The following is a 17,025-nucleotide window of genomic DNA, read 5'->3' on the forward strand; positions in this document are numbered from 1 at the left end:
AAAATCGGTTAAAGGGGCCAAGAAAAGTAGGTAAGAGGAAAACTCTGTACAAGAAGGTCAAAGAACAAATTATAGGACAGTATGATTTCACAATTATAATCGAGAAATATCTCAGAAGAATTCAGTGGTGTGTTAAGATTGGAAGTCAAGTTGATAATGATTTCCCTTCTTAGTGCAAGAAAGTGAGAAATATATCCCTTGGGGACTGTGAAAAGATTTCCCTCCTGCTCCAAGATTCCTTAAAAATCAGAAGCAGAGAATTGAGGCCAAACTTTTCCAGTATTAGCTTCTCTGGTTGCTAAGTTACCTATGTTAACAGGATTTTTACTGAACCGGTCTCTAACCTGGGAATGCTTGGAGCTGCACAAAGCAGGCCTAGGGAAAGGAAGTGCCAGTATCAAGTAGTTTAATTAATCGGTTTCAAAGTGAGGAATGTTTTCATAGCTGAAGTAAAAACACAGGTTATATACTTTCATAAGTGGGGAAGGAGGGAGGGAAGGTGGATTACAAACAAATGATGAATCATTTCCCATGAGAAACCCACAAATCCCCAAATACAACAATTTTGGAGTCAAGTCTTTGGGAGTTGTGACCACCTCCCCTAGGGTACAGACCCAGAGTTCCGTGAAGGGAACAGGTTCTACCATCTTTGATTCACTTCACTTAAGGTCCAGTGATTGTGAGTGTGTTGTCAGAATTTTGATCAGTTTAAGCTGCATTGTGAGTTCTGACACTCAAGCCAGAGAGACAACTCTTGAGAAAATGAAATTATGAGTATACTCATGACACATATTCATTAATATGAAAATCAGCACCACATTTGTATCTTAAAAAGAATTTGGTAGGATTCCTTCTTTGCCTATTTTCCCAAAGAATTTGTATAGTATTGGAAGAATTATTCTTTAAATATTTGGTAGAATTCACTTGCAAATTCTTCTAGTCTTGGAGGTTTTTTCTTAAGGAGTTCATTGAAGGCTTGTTCAATTTGTTTATTGAAATGGGGTTAAGTATTTTATTTCCTCTTCTGTTAATCTGGGCAATTTATATTTGTGTAAATATTCATCCATTTCACTAAAATTGTAAATTTATTGGCATACAGTTGGGCAAAATAGCTCCTAATTATTGTTTCACTTTCCTCTTCATTGGTGGTGCATTCACCTATTTCATTTTTTATGCTGGTAATTTGGTTCTTTTTTAAATCAAATTAACCAAAGATTAATCTGTTTTCTTGTATTTTTCATAAAACCAGCTCCTTAGTTTTATTCAATAATTTTTACTTCAATTTTATTAATCTCTCCTTTATTTCTAATTTGGTATCTAGTTGGGTATTTTTAATGTGTTCTTTTTCTAGCTTTTTTAGTTGTATGCCCAATTCATTGATCTCTTCTTTCTCTATTCATGAAAGCCTTTAGAGATACAAAACTTCCCTTGAAAACCAATTTCACGCATCTCCTAAATTTCGGTGTGTTGTCTCATTGTTGTCATTCTCTTAAATGAAGTTAGAGTGTTTCTATGATTCTTGTTTGACCCCCACTCATTTTTTTTAGGATTGGATTATTTAGTTTTTATTTTTAGTCTATCTTTTGATGACCACTTATTACCTGTAACTTTATTGCTTCATGATCTGAAAAGGATGTATTTAATATTTCTGCCTTTCTGTATTGGATTGTGAGGTTTTTGTGCCCAAATACATGGTCAGTTTTTGTGTTGGTGCCATAAACCACTGAGAAAGGTATATTCCTTTCTATCCCCATTCAGTTTTCTCCAGAAGTCTACCATATCTAGCTTTTCTAAAATTCTATTCATCGCCTTACCTTCTTTCTTATGGTTAGATTTATCTAGTTCTGAGGGGGGAGGATGAAGTCCCCCACTAGTATAGTTTTGTTTTCTATTTCTTCCTATAACTCCCTTAACTTTTCCTCTAAGAATCTGGATGCTATACCACTTGGTACATATATGATTAATAATGATATTCATTGTCTACAGTACCTTTTAGCAGGATGAAATTTCCTTCCTGATCTCTTTTAATTAGATCTAATTTTGCTTTTGCTTTGTCTGACATAAGGATTTCTGCCCCCTGTTTTTTGTTTCTTGCTTCAATTGAAGCACTATATGGTCTACTCCAGCCTTTTACCTTGACTCTGTGAGTATCCCTCTCCTTCAAATGTGTTTCTTGTAAACAACATATTGTAGGATTATGGTTTTTAATCCACTCTATGTGCTTCTGTTTTATGAGAGTTCATCCCATTCACAATTCTCAGTTATATTTACTATCTCTCTCCATCCTATTTTCTACTCTCCAGTCCCCGTTTATGCTTTTCTCCTTTCTCCCTTTTCCTCCTCACTTGTGTTTTGCTTCTGATCACTGCCTCCCTCAATCTGCCCTTCCTTCTATCTACCCCCTCTCTTTTCTTCCCCCTTTCCCCTCCTACTTCCTATAGGGGAAGTTAGATTTCTGTACTCGACTGTGTTACAATATTCTTCCTGAACCAAATCCTGTGACAGTAATACATGCCTGCCTCCTTTTCTTCTACTGGAATAGGTCTTTGTGCCATTTCGTGTGGTGTAATTTACCCCTTTCCATGTCCGCCTTTCCTCTTCTCCTGGTACAATTCCTTTTCACCCCCTTTTTTTTTATCATCACATCAAAACTAACTTATACCCACACGCTCTGTCCATGTATACCCCTTCTAAATGTGATAAAAATACAATTCTCAAGAGTTACATGTATTATTTTCCCTTGTAGAGATGTAAACAGTTTGCCTTTAGTGAATAACATGTTTGCTTTTTTGTTGTTTATCGTTTTATGCCTCTCAAGTCTTATATTTGAAGATTAAACTTTCTATTGAACTCTAGTCTTTTCATCAAGAAGGTTTGGAAGTCCTCTATTACATTAAATGTCCATCTCTTTCCCTGAAAGATTATGCTCAGTTTCACTGAGTAGTTGATAACTCGTTGTAATCCTAGCTCCTTTGCTTTACAGAATATTATATTCCTCCTCCAATCTTTTAATGTAGAAGCTGCAAGGTCCTATATAATCCTGACTGTGGCTCTATGATATTTAAATTGTTTCTTTCTAACTGCCTGCAATATTTTCTCCTTGATCTGATAATTCTGGAATTTGAATACAATATTCCTTGACGTTTTCATGTAGGTATCTCTTTTGGGAGGTGATTTAGTGGAATCCTTCAATGACTATTTTACCCTCTGGTTCTAGAACCTCAGGGCAATTTTCTTGATGATTTCTTGAAAGATGCTGTCCAGACTCTTTTTTCAATCATGACTTTCAGGTAAACCAATAATTCTTAAATTATCTCTCCCAAACCTATTTTCCAGGTCAGTTGTTTTTCCAATGAGGTATTTTGTTTTCTTCTATTTTTTCATTATTTTGTTTGATTCTTGATGTCTGAGTCCTTAGTTTCCACTTGCCCAATTCTAATTTTTAATGAACTGTTTTCAATGAGCTTTTGTAACTCCTTTTCCATTTGGCCCATTTTACTTTTTTAAGGAGTTCTTCGGTGAGTTTTTGCACCTTCTTTTCCATTTGGCCAATTCTACTTTTAAGGACTTGTTTTATACAGTCAATTTTTGTCCTTTTCCAGGCTATTGATTCTCTCTTGCATATGTCTCATGTCTTTTCCCCAATTTTTCTTCTACTTTTTGTTTGACTTTTAAAATCCCTAGTGAGCTCTTCTAAGAAGACTTTTTGGGCTTGAGACCAGTTCATATTCCATTTGAGGTTTTGGATGTGGGTTTATTAGCAATATTGGCCTCTTCTGAATTTGTGACTTGATCTTTCCTGTCCCCATAGTAAGAATCTGTGGTCATTGTCCACTTTTGCTTTTGGCTCATATTTGCCTATTTCCTGTTTTTTAAAGTTAAGCTCCCCTGCTAGAGCACAGGGGGCACTGACCCAAGCTTCTTGTGCTGAGTCCTCAGGTGATGGCAACTGGAGGCTATAAGAGTCTGGCAGCTTACCTAGTGCTGAACTGGAGTCAGCAACACTGAAGCTCTTTGGGGGTACGAGAGGGGTATGGTCCCTGGAGGACAGCTGCTCTGAGGCACCAGAAGGTTTGGCTGCTGAAGGATGTTAACCTGTCTGGAGTTCTGCTTCCTGGAGTTGTACTGAAGCACCAGGAGGTGCCTATGCCAAGGCACTCCAGGGTACTGCCCTTTTGAGATGTGACAGATGGATCAGGACTCCACTCACTAGAGTTTGGCTGCAATGAGAGTAGTGAGCAGGATTTCAGAAGGGCTTTTCCACTGTAGCTCTGAGTGTTTTTGTAGATGACATTTCTACATTGGTTGGATCAGGGGCTGAGTTGCATTTGAAGTTTCTAAAGAATGTGACTGTGAGACAAGATGGTAGGTCTCTGATGTCTTCTGAGTCAACCCCATATGTCCTTCAGCAGTTGGGAAAAGCGGGGAGGCAGAGAGTAAGAGTGCAATGAGCATGGAAAGAGTCTGTGGGGTTTGGGCTAGATGCTGAAATGCAACCTCTTGCCCTCAGTTGTTGCCAACCCATGAAAAATTTACAAGGGGATACACATCCTAAGTCATTCCAACACTGCAAGAAAAACAAGGGGAAACTGGAAATTTTGTGTTTTTTTTTCTTCATTTCTGCCATTTGCTATTCACCCTGCCCAAATCGTTCCCCTGATGTCAAGAATTCCAAATTAGTTTGCTCAACTGCTCATGGCAATGAGAAATTTGATGATAAAACTTAACAGTATTAATTAAGTACTTTATAGGCTCTCAGGAATATACCTGTTCTTATGAGTAGCTAGGATAGACTGCTTGGAATGCATTTCCCTACCTTCTCATCTTTGACCCAGGATTAACTCTACCAGTCTGAAAAAGCAGCAAAGAATAGTTGATCTTTCTAGAAAATTTGACATAGGCTCCCTTACCAAGCACCTGACGTTCTTCCTACAAAAGGAGAGAACTATTCAAGATCTTCTGAGACTTATTTTTCACATGAACATATAAATTCATGAGGAGATCCTTGCAAATTGGATGCTTCTGGTCAGGAATAAAATGGAAAAAAGGTTATTTTCATTCAGTTCTATCCAGAAGTGAAATGGGTTCCATCTGGTATTTGGACTTAAACTCACTGGAAGCTTTCAAGTGCAGGGTGGGTGTTAGAAGTGAGCCCATCTAACAAGCCCCCAACAGTGAGAAACCATGCTCACCTTAAGCAAAGAACAATACCTGTTGTGAAATCAGAAAAGCTTTTATTGATCTTTACGTCCATTCCCCATGAATGGAACGGGTAGCCTTCCCAGTGAGGTTACAGGGTGACTACAGCACGTGTGGAAAGATGGGGTTTCTTATACTGTTTTCCTATCTTTGGATCTCCCACAATACCATCCTCTGACCATGTGACTCCATGTTCCCCTCTCTGATATGCCCTTCCTCACACAGCTGCTTGGGCCTGCGCATTAGTTTCTGACCTCTACCCTGTCCATGCTAGGTCATAACCCTTATCACCTAGGATTGTGGAAAACAGAATTTTTTTAAGATATATAATATTTTTTATTAAGTTCCACACAGCCAATTGATTCTCACAGAATGCTTTTCTTGATTTTTGCTGAACTCCTGTATCTGTAGTCAACCCATTCCTGCAATTCAATCAAGATTGGACAAATGGAGTCCCATCACAATAAGTCAACTCTTTTCTTGATAAATCTTATTGTCGTGAAATCTGATGTCTTATCTCCTATTAAATTACTTCTCATTCTTGTACAAATTGTGTTCACTAAACCTGACCTTCTTTCAGTAACAGTACAATCTTTTTTACTTTTTGTACAGTTGTCAGGTAGCTGGTGCAGCAGATAGAGCAGTGTTCCAATTGGGCCTCAGACACTTACTAGATGAGTGACCCTGGGTAAGTCACTTCACCCTGCTTGCCTCAGTTTCCTCATCTTCAGAGTCTGCTTTTTTTATCTTACATTTAGCTCTTTTATAGCTGATTAATGGTCACCAGATGGAAATGAGAAGTTCCTGCTTATTTTTGACTGAAAATGTAGGAGTTTATAAAGACTTTTTTAAGGGGCTGTAGTAAAGTAGATAAATAGGAAGGGAAAGGGAAGAAAAGAAAAATGTGAATCCATGTTCTTTTTGCTTTGGGTCAGCACTAACATAAGAACTATAACAAATTAATTAAATTGATGATTTTTCTGTTCAGTAAAGGGTGATGTTTATTATAATCTTAATGCTATCTACATCCTTAATCTGTTACTAATTTAGCTAGGTAACTTCCTTAATCTTTATGAAAATATCATTAATTGCCTTAGGTATTACAAGCCATCTGCTTGAACCCATCATTGTATAGGTTCTTCCTGAAGCAGTCTGTTCATAGACATATATTATATCATTATACCCCTGTATGGCACAGAACATATAAGGGGTACTGCCATTTCTTCATAGACCTTTTCTGTAGTTTCATTGGTATGAAACACATGATCAAAACCAAAGGATTTTGTCCCATCAGTTTGAGAAATCGGTCTATCTTCAATCTTCCAGGGAAACTGCGTAGCATCACCAAGGTCTTGTTCTCTACTGATGAGTGGCCGCACTCAAACACAGATCGTGACGGTGCCTTCATCCTCTATCCCAACCAGCCTGGGAGAAAAAAATTGAAGATTTGAAGATGGAACGTTCTTGCCTCCCACAGTGGGTGACCTGCTATTCCCTGGGATGAAGCAAAGATTCTTTTTTGGGGCAGGAATTAGCTGAATTTAATGGCCTGAGATTCCCCACACATACCTCAAGTGTACAGTTGAGATTTGATACAAGCTAGGATAAGGAAAGCCTAAAAACACAGGAATTTACAGAAGATCTAATGAAGGATTTATCATTTCATTTTTCAGTTCTAAATCCTTTGATGCTTTCTTTCCATTATATTTGATGCTATAGTTTTGGTTACCATGTTTTTTTTGACGTGTATAACATTGCTTCTTAAATGAGACACCCAAAAATAAACATAGGAATGAAGGTGACATTTTAGACTATCAGAAGCCAGCAAAAATGTCCCTCATGACACAACCCAAATATTGGAAATATCAAGGAAGCAAAGAAATTAACCAAGATAGTGGGTAGTTTACCCTAAGTTCACCCAAGAGCATGCCTTGACCTATTCAAGAATTTATCAGGTTGGAAATTCAATGCTGATGTTACTATGGAGGTAGAGGAAGAAAGTAGCCCCTAGGCCTTTGGTATAAGGTTTAGTGCTTGGATTGCTGATGCCAAAGTCAGCGTTGGGATTCAGTGCAGGGTCTCAAAGCGTTCAGGAGGAGTGTCTGTCTCTCCCTTTTTTGAGTGTTATGAGTTCTAATGCTTACCAATGTCAAGATAATCTTGATCTAGAACCATGATGAATCCTGGTTGGAGTTGCCATGCATCTTCAGAATAACAAGTTCCCAGGTCCTTTGCACTTGCTATGCAGAAATAATATTCTTAGTAAATACTATTGAAATTGAGGATGAGGTTTCTGCATTCAAATGGTTGACCTTGGGAGACTATCAAATTGCAGAATAAACTTCAAACTATGTCTTGGCTGCTGTTTCGCCCTGTTAAATTCATATAGAGCTTGTCCCTTCATAAGTCCCTCAAACCGTTTTGCTCATGGTCTAACATCATAAAGTCCTTCTTGGTCATATTGACTAGTTCCTGTTTGTTCCAAGGAGATTTGGAATTCTCAACACTTTGTTATGCAAAGCAAAAAGTGGTCCCCCATGAAATATTTTCAGGCAATACATTAGATTCGGTATCATAGTTCACTCTTCTCTTTCTGACAGAAAATGAAAATTTATACCCTTTAGGCCATTTAATGGGACGAATTTATGACTCCTTGCCCTTGATATCAGCTATAGTTAATATCATTAAGGGAGATGTAAGCCCCAAGTTCAAGTTCTTTTTTTCCAACATTGGTACACAGCATTGCAAGGAAGTATTTGTGATTACTTCTCCTGGTCATAGATCTCATTGATCACTTTTAGACCAGCCCTTCTGTGAGATTTAATTTCCAAGATGAACATAGCCCTTTGTTTTTACTGGGTGACCTCCAACATTCATCCATCAGAGACTAGGATATTCCAGGACTTGATGACTTACATTTGTCTCTAAGAGTGCAGTTGGTAAATACATATGCCTCTTTCCCAGGGTTCTGGGAATATGTTAATGCATAGTTGGCCAAAGTGATCCTAGATCATTCTCCCATTCGATTCCCATTTGATTTTCCCAATCACAATTCTCTCATTGTGATTGACTAGAATTGTACTATACCATGACTGTTTAGATTTCTGAGTTGATAAACTCAAGTCTTTGGTGTTTGTTTTTTCTATGTTTGTTTAACCTACAATATGAGGATTCATATTCCTCAGTGGAGAGGAATATGAGGATTCATGTTCCTCAGTGGATTAGATGTTTCTGGAGCACATGAAAAGTCACCGAGAAAGGAACCTCCAAGGACTCAGTACCTTGCATGAGGAAGGACAAAGTCTGATCTCAGCTTAGAATTGTGGGAGACTCCCTTGACCAAACATTTGTACTGTTTTGAACTCTCTGGATCTCCAGGATCTATAAGGAGGAAAGGAATTGGATTATGACAGGAGCTCAGGCTGGAAAGACTGATTGGAGAAGGTATTCTCCTACTCCCCTTAAAAGAAAGACCTGAGAGCTCACATTGGACCTCCTAAGAAATTCATACACCAAATAATCCAGGCTGTGACTCTTAGATTGTATGGAAAGAAACTGGCAAGAACAAAGAGAAACCTGGAGGTTACTACTTCTCTGGGAAGAATTAGAAAGCTGAGGGTTTTTTTCCTTTTCTGATGGCAAGATTTATAAAATAGAAACTTATTTTTGGGGCAGATGGGGAAACTCCAGATTTTCTTTTTTTTTTTTTTGTAGTGTCATTCACACTTGGGTCTGTATCTCTGAGAAATAGAAAAATTCTTATATATATATATGTGTGTGTGTGTGTGTGTGTGTGTGTGTGTGTGTGTGTATGCATGTTGTACATGGCAATGTTGCTTCCTGCCTTACCATTGCCCTCTATCTGTCCAGAATCAGGTTGCCAACTGACCAGCATTAAGATTGTTGTTGTCAATGAAGACTGAAGTTATCTCTTCAGAATATGCCATTATGGAACTCTGAATGCTAACTGAAATATGTAATTTTTTCACCTTTTCTATTTTTCTTTAAAAAATTCTAACATAGAAATGTTTTACATGATTTCACATGTATAATTGATATTTCTTCTTGCCTTCTCCGTGGGTGCAGAAGGGGGTGAGAGAGGGAGAGAATTTGGAACTCAAAATTTAAAAAGAATTTTTAAAAATAATAAACAGATTCTTTTGAAAAGTAAAAAAAATGAAATATGTGAGTTGGTAGAAAATGTTAACATGGTAATAACAGCAGAGAAGCTCTCACTAATGTATTGTGTTAAGGCTTTGTTTTTAGTTTAGATTGTGATAATTAAACCAGACGTACTTGTCACATCTCTAAAATGTGTTCTAAGATGCACTCAGATAGACTTTAAAAGGAATACCATAGTGGAGGTCACTCTGGGGACCAACACGGAAGGTGGTGGGCCTTTGTCCCTGACCTAAAAGAATCAGTGGACACTGCTGTCTTGTATAGTCAAGGGAGAAGCTGCTTTAATCTCAGTCACTCTCTTCTGACTTTGCAGATTCCAGGTCATCTCCTTGGCCTCTAAGTGTTTCTCAGATTAACTCTGCAATGGCTCTGTCTTCTCTAGCTTTTCTACTTTCTTAGCCACATCTCTCTTTAAGTCCCAATCTGATTTTCTGGGGGCAAGATTGGCCAAATCCACTTCCTCCATAATTGTTTCAGTCTTTGCTGCTCCTAGCTGATCTTCTGCTTTCTTTTCCACTGAGGCTGTTTTGACCTGAGGCACCTTCCTCTTCTTTAACTCCTCATCCTCAGGTACATAGTTCCCCAATTTGAGTTCCTTGTGTTTCTCATCTCCTTCCTTTTCTTTGAAGTCTTTACTTTTTGGTTCCTGATCTTTCTTATTCTTGCATCCAGTCTTTTCTCTAAGCACCTAGAGCTGCTTTCTCTGAGGCAACCCCTCCTTTTCTAGACATCCCATACCAGGTATCAGCACAACCATCTTGTTTCTCAATTCATAATACCAATTTTCTTAAAGTTTTGGAAGTCTCTAATTCCATCTACCTATCAATAGTTGTTTATACTTCATTTTTGAAGAGGACCAATCAAGCTATCAGTCTTACTTCCTCTTCCAAAGTCAAAGTTTATTTGCAAGACAAAAGTCAAGATGACTGGAAATGACTTGAAATACCACGGATGATCATGAAATCTTCGATATCTGATCAATCTCTAAGTGTTCCATAGCACCTGCTTTAGCAAACTTCATGACCAATAATGCAAGACTTTCTAGTGAAACACCAAACTTTAACTTTTGGGGATCTGTCTTGTGTTGCCAGGCTTTCTGAGACTTTTCTGCACCTCAAATGTGGCAATTATGATGGTTAACAAAGCCACTTTTGTGAACAATGGCTGGATCAGAGAAGGTTAAGTTATTCGGAGGGTCACTGGAATTTTCACTTTATTTCACCAGTTGACAAAAGTTTAACCTTGAAGAGGAATCTTTTTCAGGCATCTGAACATTTGTAACCTTGTAAGCATACTTGTGTAGCTTCATATTTGGTATCCTGTGCATATGATGGTCTTTGGAATGTTCAATTGGCAGACAACTGGTACACTGATGTTGGGGGGGATTCTGCACAAATGCCCTCTCAGTTTCAGCTGCATTCTCATTGCTTGCTTGACATCTCCCAAAATTAGTAGAGAATTGAGCCGGTTTCTTTGAAGTGTTTTTTTTGTTGTTGTTGTTGTTACTCTGGTTGTTATTTAAATTTCTGCGGAAGTCTTTCCTCTTCTCATGGGAGGTAAATTTTCTTTTTACTGCTGTCATGAACATGAATTCAGCTAACCAGAGAATAGAGCTGATTTTTTCTGTTTTGGAAGGGGTGGCTTCTGGTTTCCTACCCACCTTCCACTCATCTTCAGTGTTCCTCCTCCACCTGTGATTGGCCTGGGGCGGGGGGGAGGTAGCTGACTAGAGAAAATGCTTCTTGACACTTAGAATGAGGTCAAAAGGTAGAAAAGTGATGAAATCCCTGATAGCATCATAATAACCAAGTCTTCTCAGCTAAGTTGGTACCCATCTAATATTTATACACTCATATATGTATGTATACGTAATAATTGAGTGGAGTAACTTTTATTGGGAAAGACTGTCTTTGCTCTAGAAGTGTCTCTTCTTCCTCCTGCCAATGTGTCTTGTACATTGATAAAAGAATTCATGGGCATGATAGTGGCTAAGGTTGAGAGCTGATGTACCTATGTCCTTGGGTCCTCCTGAACAATCTTGAAACAGTCTCTTAACTGCAAATCATGTTCTATTTAGGGACACCAATCAACATCCCTCTTTTTCCTCCCCACCATACAACATGTTGGAGGTGGATTAATATATCTGATCAATCTCTATGAACACTTAAACCCACAAAAAAAACCCTCATAGATTGTAAAACCTGATGGGTTATAGGGGATACACTATCGTAATGAAAACCCTTGAATTTCTGACTTTACCACAAAGAATGAAGGGTTGTTTCTCCGTAGCAGCAATCAAAACTTCTCTGGGATACTTTGGCCTAACATCTATCTTGACAAATTTGTCTCCGTTTTAGAAATATGCCTTCTGCCTATATGAAATACTGACTTTTCCCTATCTGCAGCTAGAAACTTTGGAGGGAGAGTATCTCTTTGTCAAGGCACACTTTCCTTTCTTGCAAATGCCAGGGATCTTAAAATATTGCTTTCTATTCTCATTTGAGGTCAACTCAAAATACCTTAAGACACATATACCCTTAGTCCTTTCCACAGAGCAAGAAAGACTTGCGTGTGGAAGTTCCTCATTCATTACTCATGAATAATGTAGTCTGCCCAAGTCATCATGCTTTCCCCAGGGGTGGGGAACCTGCAGCTTCAAGGTCGCATGTGGCCTTCTAGGTCCTCAAGGGCAACCCTTAGGCTGGATCCAAACTTGATATACAGCAAATTCTTTTATTAGTCCTGCCTAGCTTCATCATTTCTCTTGGTTCCAAGATCCATGGTGGTTTACTTCTGATTTAGCTCTTGAAATTCTGGACAATGAGATTCAAAGATACAGCTTAAGATTGCTTACGGTAGTCAAAGCCATTTATTTACAATATTACTGTGTTACTTGTTCACCTTGCTCTTCTCAACTAAATGTGCGATGAAATATTATTGAGGCTGTTAAAAAAATGAAGAATACAGTTTCAGAGAAACCTGAGGAGAATTGCATGAACCTTTTGCCAATTTTCAATTTTGATCATTGTATCTTTGCCCAAGTCTCACCCTCCTAGAACTTCCACAATCAAGGCAATATTTTCTTTTATAAAGCTTTCTGCAGCCAGATTCTACTATATTCTATATTTCATATTGTCATGTATACATGATTCAAAAGCAATATATCCATTTTCAAAGTCAAGTGATGTTAATAATGGGAGCAGTGAGCTTCTTAGAAGAGTCACTTTGAATGGATCTGGTAATTCTCCATTCTAATTCCACAACAGTCAGATTCACCTGAATCACGGGTGGACTCTAATACATACTCATGGTTTTCACTAATCTGTTTTAAAATGTCTAATTATAAAAGCAAAAAGAAAACCCTCTCAACCCCCCTGTAGCCCAAAGGCTATTGTTAAGGCATAGAGTTAAAATAAATACCTTCCACTCAATTTGAATATTCAAGGACAATTATCATGGTACTACCTGTAGCTGGGACCAGAAGTTCAATATGACTGCATGCTTATTGCCAAACTTGCTTTACATTGGACTATTCAAATATGTGGCAAGGTCTTTTAATTTGTTTAACATCACCACATCAGTTGAAAAAATGCTAAAAAGTGACCTAGGTTCATTGAGTTCAATAACCTCCCCCTGTGAGGTACTTGTCTAATATCCACTGACACAACTCATGTTATCAAACTTGTACCCCACATTCAGTAGGAGAAGGAATAGGACTAGAGTTCAGTTCTAGCCATTTGAGAGATATACAACTTCCTTACCACTGTTTATAATTTTTCTATCCAAGATGGTAGGGTACTCTTGGGAAACACCATTGTTAAAATTAAGAGGTGCAGGGTAAGATAAAAGTGTTCACCACATTTAATTTCTACCAGGGTTCAGATTCAACTTGCATAGTGTAATGGTAATTTAAATAGGAAGATCTTTCCCATTCATTCATAGGGCCATGTGACCTGCTTAAATCACATGGAAGCCTAAGTCATACGTGGTAGGAGGAGCTTGCTGAATGGGTGTAGCAGAACTGGGAGGAAGCTGGTGAGCCTGTTTAAGGTAGAGGATAGAGGAGGCAGACAGGCATAGCAAGTCTTGCGAGTGCTTGCTTTTGGGGAGACAGGCTGTGGAGCAGGGGGGGCAGAAGCAGGGAGAAGGGGAGGGAAGGCTTATGAATGACTTTGTCCTCTGCTGTGCTAATGCATATTGAGTTCTTGGTTTACTGTGATGGATTTGGCTTCATAGTGTCTGAATAAATGTTGTTCTTCTGCCTTCTATATGGAGAATCTGTTATACTTTGATTCAGCGTATTCATAGTTGCCCTCAATGCTGTTTGCGATATATGTATAGATATAAAGTACAAATCAGACATCATATTTATATCATATCACTGGTCAAAATTGTAGTGTGGAGTCTCATAAGCATTCTGAGGTAGACGTATGGAATCTCCTTCAATACCATGGAAATGCCTTATTTTTGAATCTGAAATTGAATGGAGATTACGATTTGGGGGACTAGAAAGAAATAAGGGTACATATCTTGTTGCATCAGTATGTACCCTTGCTCATGTGGCAACCTAATTTACATTGTCCACAATTTTTTCAAAGGTGAAGGTGTTGGCTACTATTGCTACAATCCCCATGCGCCAGGATGTTGATTTCCCTGCCATACAGCTCATCACCAAAATCTGTCCTCCTCACACTAGATCACCAGTTCTCGGGATAAATTAAGTACTATAGAACCTGAGAGGGCAACCTTGCCTTAACCCAGCCCAAATGTTGCTATTTGGGGAAAACGATTCATAGAATGAATAGAAGTCTTATCTTGAGGGTGTGATAATGTTCTCATTGTGCGAGTTGGGCGGTTTTTGTGGAAATTAAAGTATTCATCAGAAACAACCAGTCCACTCCACTCATTCTTTTTATACTTGGAGTAATTAGTGATGAACCCTCAAGAAATTTTGTTCTCACAAGTCATTCAGTTAGCATAAAAGCCCTTCTGGAAATTCGTGATATGTACATCCCTGAGGCTTCAGTTCCCTAATCCTTTTGGTAAGACTGAGACATACATTTATCTATGTTGTTACCCAGAGAAATGAGTTTTCAGTTCACTGGCAGATTCTTGAATGTTTCCTAAAGATCCTAAAGATTTTAGATAGCTGTCATTTCGTGGCTTACTCAGATATTTACTTTCCCAGTTGTATAGGTAATTTACCTATACATTAGGTAAATGGGTAATTATACTTTGCTAAGTGGCAGCGTGGACAGAGCATTGGCCCAGCAGTCAGGAAGACCTGAAATCAAATCCAGAGTCAGGCACTTGAAACTTGCAAACTGTGAGACCCTGGGCAAATCACTTAAACCTAATTGCCTTCCCCTCACCCCAAAAAAGAAACCCAACTATTATTACTATACTCTATTGCTTGATTGGGCACAATTCAGGCAATTTTCTAGATCAAATCCCTTCTCTCATTCTCCCAAAAGTTCCAATATATTGGAGAGTCATGGGATTGTGGGATAAAGTATTGTGGGATAAAGCCCTCAGAAATCCATTAAGATGTCCTTATTAGTGAAAAAAAACTTTAGGAAGCCTGTAATGACTTATACTTCTACTGAGGCATGAGAGTGGGGTTTCTAAGCTCTCTCAGTCCTAGTTAGCAGCTGGCAACACACTTGACTGCTCAATTACCACTTAAGGTCTCACATGTCCTTTATAAAGACCAACTGAAAGCATTTTTCTGAATTAAACCATACTTCCTTTCTTCACGATTCTGCACTTTGCAGAATCTGGAGACAGGTTAATATTCTATTCTAGATCAAGAGTGGTATTTTCAGATTCTGAACATTTCTTCTACAAATAGTTCTTACAAGAATAACATACAGAAGGCCGTTAGAGAGAAACCTTGATCAAAGTGTACCTTAAGAAGAAAACTTACTTTTGCAGTTTTAAACACACTGCCTTGGTGTCAGATACTTGGTGAGCATTTGTAGGTAACAAAATACCTTCAGAGAGGGAGAAATTGTAGCCTTAAGTTTGCATAAAAGTCTCCTCCTGTTAGCTTTAAAATATATAGATATAAGGAGAAAAGAGTTCTTCTACAGAAAAGAAAAGGAACACAGGGAAGTCATGCTAGAGGACAGTTAAGGAAAATATGGAGGCTACCCTGAAACCCTCAACAACATGTAAAATTAAGAGGCTTAATTTTCAAGTAGACTGTATCTCCACCTTTAAGGCTAACATGGAATTGGTGGGTACCTGTGATTAGAACCTCATGTTCTGAAAAACAAATCTCCTCAACCAATAAATTTCGTTAATTTCAAAATTTCTTCCTGAAATCGACTCCCCCTTTTCATGAACTAGGAAAGGGTTAACATTTCACAAGATTCCAATTGAATATCAAGTCCAAATTCTCCTTTGAGAATGTAATCACATTTGAATCTACAAACTTTTGGTATTCAAGATCATTTACTAAGTAAAGCTTGATTCTAAAAAGTAGGAAGAAAATTTACCCTCTAGCTGGTGCTTCTCTAAGTGAAAACAAAATTTCTTTCCACACTCAAATTCAGTTTGTCAGTTGGCATTTCTTAAGTTTGTCTTGTCAGTAGAAAGGGTAGATATTTAACTTCTAAAACTTGAAATGAGGGATCAAAAGAAAGCACCTGGAGAGAAGTTGGGGTCAAGGGAAAAGAAGAGCTGTCTTTGAAATTTGCAGCTGTTCCCCACTTAAATCCCTTTCTTAGGGAGTGCTATTTCTAGCTGGCAAGGCAAGGTGATTAGATAAGGGAGAAGGAGCTGAGGGAAGCAAAGGAACTGAAGAAGGAGCTGCAGAAGAAGGCTGGAAATCGGGAGGTTAGATCAGAGGAAGAACATACGAGGAGTAGGAAAGAAGCAGGTAAGCAGGGTAGGGAAGCAGAGCAGAAAAGACTGAGTTGATGCCATCACATGACTGGATTTTAGTGGCATGATCATTTTGGGCTTTCACCTGTTATAATCTTTAAATGTTCCAAGCTATGATAATTAAAAGATTCCTATGGAAGTCACAATGATTCCTCAGCTGAATTAATTGATATTTAAACATCACAGAACTTAACTTTTGGTTCTTGTTTTTGTTTTTGTTTTTCCCATCCCTGGCACACTGGGGAGCACTTCCTTATCCCACTGTATAAGCAGTTTTTCCAAGGGAGTTCCTTTTGGCACATGTGATGTTTGCTATTTTTGGAGATGTGTGGGTATGTATATGCTGTATATGTAAAAATGTATTACAGTTATAGTATTGAAAGAATGCTTGTGAAGCAAATTGTTGAGTCCTATAAATACTCAAATCTACTCTAAAGGATGCATGAGGGAAGAGGCTATCCATCTCCAGAGACAGAACTGATAAATAGAAGTAAGCATAGTATTATCAAAATAGTTTACTAAATGTCGCACTAGAATAAAATTTAGAAATATTACACTAATATTCACTATCATGAATTTAAATGCATGAAGCAAAAATCTTATTTTTTCTCAGAATTAAATTTATTTGCATAAATAACTGACTGAGGGCATGTCATTTGGAACCAAGATTTAATTCTCAGTATAAAGTTACATTCACACTTTTAAAATATACCTGTAAGTACAGGAATTTGTAAATAGATGGAAACATATATTACT

General features: G+C 38.0%; 1 pseudogene; it reads right to left on the bottom strand.

The window, feature by feature from the left end:
- Positions 1-9,610: 9,610 nt before the first annotated feature.
- Positions 9,611-10,138, bottom strand: LOC140498073 (coiled-coil domain-containing protein 12 pseudogene; annotated as a pseudogene).
- Between the last annotated feature and the right edge of the window lie 6,887 nt (positions 10,139-17,025).

The sequence above is a fragment of the Notamacropus eugenii genome, chromosome 4, assembly GCF_028372415.1.
Source record: "Notamacropus eugenii isolate mMacEug1 chromosome 4, mMacEug1.pri_v2, whole genome shotgun sequence".
NCBI lineage: Eukaryota > Metazoa > Chordata > Mammalia > Diprotodontia > Macropodidae > Notamacropus > Notamacropus eugenii.